This window comes from Agelaius tricolor, unplaced genomic scaffold (genome assembly GCF_023055355.1).
Source record: "Agelaius tricolor isolate 1412-34295 unplaced genomic scaffold, bAgeTri1.0.p SCAF_20, whole genome shotgun sequence".
Classification (NCBI taxonomy): Eukaryota; Metazoa; Chordata; class Aves; order Passeriformes; family Icteridae; genus Agelaius; species Agelaius tricolor.
The window spans coordinates 4,910,432-4,919,136 of NW_027269280.1; the positions used below are offsets into that span (position 1 = coordinate 4,910,432).

Below are 8,705 nucleotides of genomic sequence, written 5' to 3' on the forward strand. Positions count from 1 at the left end.
AGCGTTTTGCAGGGGAAAAGAAACTGCACCAATCACCCAACTGTGCCAGACCAAAGGAATCTTTGTTGTGGGAAATTCTGTTGTGTTTTATAGGATTTAATAACTTTACAGGTGGTGCAGAACCTGCAGCTGGGTTTGTGGTTTTGGCGCCCAGTGAGGGCTCTGCTGTGGGGAGCCCTCCAGGCCCAGCTGTGCCCTGGGGCTGGCAGTGCCCAGGGAGGCCAGAGGGGCTTGGCCAGGTGGGCTTTGCCTTGTGGGGCAGCTGTGAGAGGTTTGCTGAGCAGGAGCTTGCTCTCTGTCACCTGCTGTCACCTGCTGTCACCTTTCTCCAAGCACAGAGCCCCTCCTGTGGACACGCTCACCACCAGGGCCATGGCTGGGCGCTGCCAGGTCACTGCCTCCTCCAGCTGTGCCCATTCCACCCTGCTCTTTCCATAGCTCCCACCTCACCCTTGGAGCTGTGAGCTCCTCTCAGAGGTGCTGGATTTTCCTGAGCTGTCTCTGAGTATCTTTCAATATGTGGGGTTGGCACAAGATGTTCCCAGCCAGTCCCATGCAGACACCCTGGGTGTTTTTTTTATTTTTTTGTCAGTGACTTTGCTGCAAGTGCAATTCTCTGTTTGCAACCATCATTCTGTGAAGGTCCCCATAAAGTGCTTCCCAAAATCCCAGCTGTGCTCCTGCCTGTGCCAAGCTGGGCTGTGAGTGCTGGAGCCCAGCCCAGGCTCTGCTCATCCCAGTGCTGTGCCAGTACAAGGCTAAACCATCCCACTGGGGCACACTGGGGCACACTGGAGGGAAGAGCAGAGGTGAAGCACAGCCCCACTGCCCTGGGAAGCAGCAGGGCTGGGTGGATTGACCTGGAGTGCAGCTGGGTCTCCAGCTCAGGGTTTGGGAACTTTATTTTCCCCTGTGCCCTGGTGGGATGACCGGGATCCCTGGGATGGGTAGCAGCGTGTGGGCAGCACAGGAGGGGTTGATGGCATGAGAGGATGGAAATGAGATGTGGAGGGAGCTCCTGGCTGCTGGAGAGGGCAACTGGAGCCTGCTCATGTCATTAAAAACTCCTTCCTCACCTTTCACAGCAAACAGCGAAGAGCAGAAATGAGACTTGAGGTCAATCTGACTGTCCCTGTTAAAACAGAGAGATATAGAATAAAATAAATTCAAGTAAAATTTAAAAAAAGGGGGAAATACAATAAAATAAAATAAAATATAAAATAAAATAAAATAAAATAAAATAAAATAAAATAAAATAAAATAAAATAAAGTAATAACACCTAAGCAGACAAAGACGAGTGACGGCAGAAGCTGCACCACTGAGCATCCCAGCAGCTTCACAGCCTCTGCCTCTCCACCTGTGATACCATCAGAGGCACTGATTGCATTGCAGGTTTGTTATCAGCCTCTGCTATCCATCTCCCAGGGATAATCTCTTTGCTCCTACATCAGGCAGTGCTGATCCCTGTCCTGCCCTGGTGCAGTGAGCCTGGCTGCCCTGAGAGCCACCCAGAGTGCTTCAAGTAAATCCCTCCCAGACCACAGCAGAGGCAGCAACTCTGCAGAAGGGTTCCTTCCCATCCAGGCCAACACCAACACAGCCAAGGTTTGGCCTAAAAGGAATTTTTATTCCTGAAAATACTCATTTGTACCTCAACCAATGGGTTCTGGGGTGGGTGTATCCATTAGAGAATATTTGATGGCACCACTGCCCTGCCACACCTGACTGGCACCTGCTGCCAAAGTGGGGGTGCTCACACAAGAATCCGAATTAAATGGCAGTGAAAATGGGACATGTCTTAATTAATCCACATTAAACTCCTCTGTGGACATTAAGTCAGGATTGAAATCCCAATGCTTGGGTTTAGTTCACTTTAATGTTGAATAAAGTTTTCACTGCGGGAGGACGTTTAATGAGGTTTAGCTAAATCACACCTTAAATTAATTCTAATTAAATTTCCTGAGTAACTCTGGAAAAGCAGGACCCAATGAAGCAGATCCTCCTATCTATATACATATTATTTTATTTGCAGCAAGCAAATACACCATAACCAAGGTCAACTCCTGCATGGCTGAAAACTTCAATTTTCCTGCTCCATGGTGGCCCAAGGTCAATCCCATCCCACAGGACCCTGGAGGACCTCACACTGCGCTGCTCCCATGTGGCATCCCCATATCCTTGTCCCTTCACCAGGCTCCGTCCTGGTCCTTTCCCATTTGTAGGGAGGAGCGGGGACAGGAGCCTCCCCTGCCACAGAGACGGATGCAGATTACGCCATTAATTTTTTATGTGAATTCAAAAAAAATTCCATGTTGACTCCATGACGCAAATGGGTATGAAAATCCTGGCGAGCGCACTCATTGTTACAGAAATCAAATGGCTCAACAGCCACTAATGAGGCAGACAAGAAGCCTCACTCACCCTCTGAGGATTTGAAGGCAAGAAGAGAAGAAGGAGCGCGTTACATTATTCATGTGCCTTGTTCGAGTTTCAAATCCTTGCAAGTCGCAGCAAAGGGGGATTTGGGAAGTGCTGGTGACCTGCTCTGCATGGAGAGGGGGCACAGAAAGTCCTGTTCCCTAACTGAGAACTCCTTGCAAATGCAGCTCCCACCCAGGCAGGGCTCCCTGCCCTGGGATGTGCTTGGAAATGCCCCAGAGATGCTCCGGGAATGCCCCAGGGATGTCCCGGGATGGGGAGGATTTACCCCATGATTGCTGGGCACTGCCCACCCACAGGACCCTGCAAACACTCCATATTCTGCTAAAACAGGTGCAAAATTCTTTTAGATTTCTTTTAAAAATTCTTTTAGTGCAAAAGTCTTTTAGGGGAAGAAAAGGAAAACCTGGGAGAACAGTTTATCTGAGGAGGAGACGTGCAGGCAGGGGTGAGGTGCACAGTGCAGCCGTTGACCAAGTATTAAGGGCTAATAAACAGATTCTGGGAGTTCTTCTGCATTTTGTAATTATGACTCGCCCATAAAACCCTCCTGGCCAACATTATCTCAGCCAGCTTTATGAGTGCTCACGAAGTTAATGCAGAGCTGTAAATCCGCAGCAGGTCATGGGAGTGAGAGCAGAGGAAGTGTCTGTAAATCTGGAGGAATTGCTCCAGTTTGTTTGTTTAATAAAATCCTGCCCCATGAGGAGCTGCAGGTTCCTTTTGGAGCCATGTGTCCACCCATCCCTGCCTGGCAGGGACGTGAGGGACTCTGTGTCTGTCTGTCCATTGGATGTATCCCGTTCTCTGCATCCAAAGCATCCTTTGAGTCTGGATTCAGTATGTGAAGCTGTGTTCCCTCACTGTCACCATCCAGGGCCACCACCCAGTGCCACCAAGGTGCCCATCTGTGCCACTCACCCCTGGCAGAGCTGCTGTGCCACAGAGACTGTTGGGAGCATTGGGACTGTGGTTGAGCACAGCCAAGGCAGAGTTAAACTCTTTCCTCACACCTCTCTGGGTCAGCATATATTTACTTGGATTTTACATTGGAATTTGAAATCCACAGCCACAAGGAAACATTTATTTTCTTGCCCTTCAATGATCAAACAAGTGGCGCCGAGGCACAAGGAAGCGGAGTTTCCATTAGGAGAACTGTTTTCTTTTTGCTGTAAAATATCAAATATTTTGACATTTCCATCAGACTTTCCTTTGTATCAAAGCTGCAATGGCAGAACAATCTCAAGGCATTTAGACTTCAGAGGTTTGTGCGTTTCTGAGCATTCCCTCCTTTACAAGGGGACACTTCTGAAGGGACGTGTGATTTCTCTCTCAGAGACCAAAGGAAAGGTAATAAAAACAAGAGCCCTGTGAGGGCTCCGGGGAAGTGGCTGTGAGCTGATCCCCTCTCAGGAGCTGCAGTGTCCCAGAGGGTGGGTGAGCTCCTGGACATCGGGTCATCATCATCATCATCATCATCATCATCATCACACCCACCCCATGGCCGCAGGATGGTGTCACTGAGAGACAGGATCCATCTCACCGCCCCAGAGTGGCTGGAGAGGGAAAGCAGCTGCTTCTCTCTGAGGCAAAGCTCTTGCCCAGGTCCTGTCCCAGCCTGACCGGGGACAGATCCATTTTTAGAGAGTCACAGAACTGTTAAGGCTGAAAGAGACCTCCAATAGAGCCATGCCAATGTCGTCAATGGCCACCTTCACTCGTTGTTTGAGCATCTCCAGGGGTGGTGACTCCATCACTTCCCTGGGGAGCCTGTTTGTGGCACGTCAGAGCAAAGTCACCCCCAAATGCTGCTGGGGGCACCCTGTGTGTCCCTGCTGCCCCAGGTGGGTCCCCTTGTAGGGCAGTGTGACTAACACCATTCCTTCTCTCTGCTTGAACCAAAAAGAGCCTGCAATCCCTGGCATTTCAGGAGTGACCTGCACCCTTCAGTGAGGGAAGAGATTGCAGATTTGTCCCTGGCCGTGCTGCCTGCACCTGTCCTGGGGCAGCCTGGCGAGCTCAGTTGGTAGAGCATGAGACTCTTAATCTCAGGGCCATGGGTTTGGGCCCCATGTTGGGTGCCAGCTGTAAAGGCTGATATCTCTGGGGCCTTCAGGTCTGATCCAGCTAGCTCTGAACAGCTCTTGCCCATCGCAGCATTTACAAGGAAAAAAGTAAAAGACTTGAGGCGCTCTTCTCCTTGGAACCAAAAATCCCACAGCTTTATTGTGGAATTACTCCAGGGGGTCCAAGATGGGAAAAGAGTAAAGGAGAAGTAGAGGGTGAGGGTCTTGTCCCAGGAGATTTTAAGCCCAGGGGAATGGGGGGTGGAGGACAGGGACCACAGCCAGTGGGATGCAAGTGAGGAGGGAGCGAGGGGAGGAGTAAACCTGGAAGAGACCACCACCATGGGGCTTTGGGGGAAAAGGGGAGAATGGGAAAAACCATGAGATCACTCCAAATTACCAAACACCCAGCGCAAAAACAACGACTGAATAAAGTATTTAGTGCAATGCAACACGGGCAGCCTGCCCTGCTCATGGGTGCCCTGCTGTCCCCACGGCCATGTGGGACCTGGAGGGACCTGCAGCACATCTGCAGCCCCTGTGAGCAGCCACAGCTGGCAGGGCACATCCCAAAGGGAATTGGGCCAGGGATGACCAGCAGGCACAGGTCTGAGGGGTCAGCAGGAGCCAATTCCCATGGAGGATCACACTGCCACCAGCCCAGCTCGGTCCTACACAGACTGGGAGCAAAGCAGGAGCAAATCCTGGAGCCCCTGCAGGCAAGATTTTCCATGTGCTTCCCGCATGTAAATGACTTCCAGAGTAAAACTGCTTTGAAGTTGCTGTTTATCTCGCTCTGATAACAATCTGCTTAATTTCTTGTGTCAAAGTAATTAGAGTGTAATTATTTTTATTTATTTTTTTAGTGTTAACAGGTACTAGAATTGCTGCAGGGCTCCAGAGGAGCTGGGGGAATCCTGCTCCTCCACTTCCAGCCCTTCTTCTCTGCTTGCTGCCTTCATCCTCCTCTCCCTCCCAGTCCCCTGCTTGTTCTCCGAGTGTTTGGACTTCTTTTCTCTCTCCTATTTGTGCCTGACTTCAGTTTCTCCTTTTCTGTTTGTTTTCTCTAGACATCAATTTTTCATGTTGGGGAGCCGAGGATAATTAATTAATGATTCATAGGAATGCTGTGGCTATAATATAATGAGGGGATGGTTCATAACCTGTTGCAGAGGCAGTTACCAGTAATTTCAGAATAATTAAGAGATGGTTTTAGCACATTTCAAAAGCCCTTCTAGAATCAAGGAGATAGGCAAATTTATTTCTCTCAAAACACTCAGGGACACCCCTTGGTGGCACAGGCAGCATTTCCAAGCTCCTGCTGTGGGCCATGGGCTGGGGAGGTTCCCATCCTGGAGACCCTCTGGCTTCAAGTCCCCTCTTTGAAACTCCTTCACTCCCACATCTTCCCCCACCCAAACCAAGCAGACTTTTCCCCTTTTCCCCCCCTTTTATTTTTATTTTTAGTACCACAGGGTGTTACAACCAGCCTTCCTATTAGAGGCTAGACATATTCAGAGCCTTAATGATAGATTAAATACCAAATACCTTAACATTTGAAAAATGACATTTATTATACAGAGTTGTAAATAGAGGGAAAAATGACAATAGAACACAGTGTAGATCTTACACAAACTGCACCGGCTCTGTGTAATGACTATGATAATGTCAGTGCTAACAAGCAGATAATTGGCATCACTGAGATAATTTTTGGCACCTTATGCAGAGGGGAAACTGCTCTGCATAATTATTTTACCTAGGAATATTCTTCATTTAACAGGTCCATTTGCATAGCGGTTGGAACTTTTTAAGCTGTACAGGGTGTTTAACATGTTGATTTGTTTTATCCACAAAACAACTGTTTATTCATGAGAACTGGCACCTGAGGACTTTTGTAATGAGGCCACAGTGACCCAGTTGGAAGCACCAGCCTTTTATTGGATTTATGGGTCCAGGTGGAAGCAGGATCAGCCAACCTCTCACAAACACCTCCCAGGCTTTTATAGACATTGCAATACTGAGTCATTCTCTGTAGTAAAACTTTACTTCTTCAGTGACAAAAGTTGATCACTCCAGTGTTTCCCTGCTGGTGCAGACACTGCTGTGGGGCTGCCTGCAATCAGGCAGGGGGTGTGATAAAACATGGAGAGGGGGGTAAAGGATCCAAAACTGATGCAGGAATTGCGCTGGGATGGGGTGAGGGTTGGCAGAGCAGAGTTCAGTGCTGCTCTCAGCCCCAGATCTCAGCACAGGTCAGGCTGAGGAGATCTCAGGGTCAGCCAATGACCCTGCAAGCCTGTGCCAAGTGGTATGGAAAAGGAAAAGAAGCAGTCTGGAAAAGGAAAAGAAGCAGTCTGGAAAAGGAAAAGCTGCTGGACACCAGCCTTGGACTCCCATGGCAGGCAGGTCCCTGGCCAAGGTCCAGGTGTGTTCAGGCTCCAAGGCTCAGAGCATCCCACATCCATCTGCCTGTGCTGCCCTGCCTGGAGGGAGCCTCCTGTCCTTGCCAGATCCGAGCTGACCAGAGCACTGCTTGTCCCATCCCAAGAACATTTCCAAAGCAAGGAATGATTTCTGGGTGTTCTGTACTCAAACCTCAGCGTATTTATCCCTCAGCAGGAATCACAGCAGCTCTGCCAGGGAAAAACTGAAATTCCCCCCAGCTTTCACTGATGCTCCCTTGGCTTCTCCAGCTCTGTTTCTGCACGTGCTGGAGGAGCCTCCCAAAGCCCAGCTGGAGCCTCTGCCTTTGCAGAGTCCCAGCCTGGGATTCCCCACCCATGCAGCCTGCAGGAGAACAGCTGCTGCCCCTAAACCTCCCCTCCCACAGCCTTTCACCTGCTCCACCTCAAGGAAAACTTAAATTTGCTATCAGGTTATCCTTGAACCTGCAGATATCAATTTCTCTGTAAACAAGCCAGTGGTGTGACTCATTTGACCATGTATTAGCCTTGTCCAGATGTGTGTAGGTCCATGCCCAGATGTGTGTAGGTCCATGCCCAGATGTGTGTAGGTCTATGCCCATGGGCACAGCTGCCTCTGCTCCTCTGCAAACTCAGGGGCCAGCAGTTTGCAGCTCAGCCAACTGTTTTAAGGTTAAATCCCATTTTTTTCCCAAAGAAGGCTGTTTGCTTCAGTGAAGGCAGGTCTGTAACATTTCCAGTGAGATGTTAAACTTCTGCCTGTGTTTTGATGAGCTATCCCTGAGCTTCACTCTGGCACATTTGCTGGGAGGAAGAGCCCGTACCAGGGCGAGGGACACGGAGCCAATCCATCACACTCTGGGGCTTTCAAGGCCATCTCCCTGGCCTCTAATGCTCTGCAAAATGGTTCATTCTCTGCTGGTTTATAAACTTGATGTGCAGCCTGCCAGCTCCCAGCTCCCACCCAGAGCCCTGAGTAATCCTTGCCAGCCAGCCCCACTTCGTGCCAGCAAAACCCGTGGGCATTTCTAATGGTTTCAGCTCATTTGCTGCATTAAAAAGTCCCATGTTAAATCTGCATCCTCACCTGCCCAGAGAGAGGGGTCCAGCCTTGCAAGGATCAGCTGGAAGGCGCTGTGCTGTCCCTCACTGAAGAACAGCAATTACAGCCTCCCAGTCCGCCCACGAGCCCAGCACCCCTTTCTTTATGGCTCTGCCAGCCCATCTGTCTCAGAGCCCGAGACCACACTCACTCCTGGTGGGATTCTCTCCTTTCCAATTCCCAAGTCAGCTCTCGTTCAGTGGGGAGATTTATTACCCCTCCTCTGTGCTCCCTGGCTCCGTGCCACAGCGGGGGAACAGCAGCTCAGGCAATATTCCAAGGGCCAGGAGCTGCAATCCTGGGCTGGCACATGGTGCTGTGACAGGAGGTTTGGTGTTACAGGCGTTGAGCAGCACCAAATCTCTGCCCCCTGCCCTGGTGAGTGTCTCAGGGGGTGTCACAGCTGTGTCAAAGTACAGGAGGAGGGCTTCAGATCGCCCTGCCATGTCTGAGGAAGGACTGGAAATCTTGGGTGGGAGAGGGGTGAAGGCAAAACTCATCCCAGAGCTGTGGGGGGGAGGCAGGGGCCTGGCCAGGGGCTGTGTGGTCCGTGACAATGCCCTGAGTGTGTCAGTGCCACGAGAGACACAGTACCCTGGTATGGCATCACCCGTGCTCTGTGCAATCCTCACCTCCAGAGGGGCAGCTGGAAGGTCGTGGCACCAGTAAGGGAT

General features: G+C 50.4%; 1 non-coding gene across 1 annotated transcript; it reads left to right on the forward strand.

Annotated features, from left to right (window-relative positions):
* Window positions 1-4,448: 4,448 nt before the first annotated feature.
* Window positions 4,449-4,521, forward strand: TRNAK-CUU (transfer RNA lysine (anticodon CUU)). Its single transcript has one exon. It is a non-coding gene; the product is annotated as a tRNA-Lys (tRNA).
* The last annotated feature ends 4,184 nt before the right edge of the window (window positions 4,522-8,705 follow it).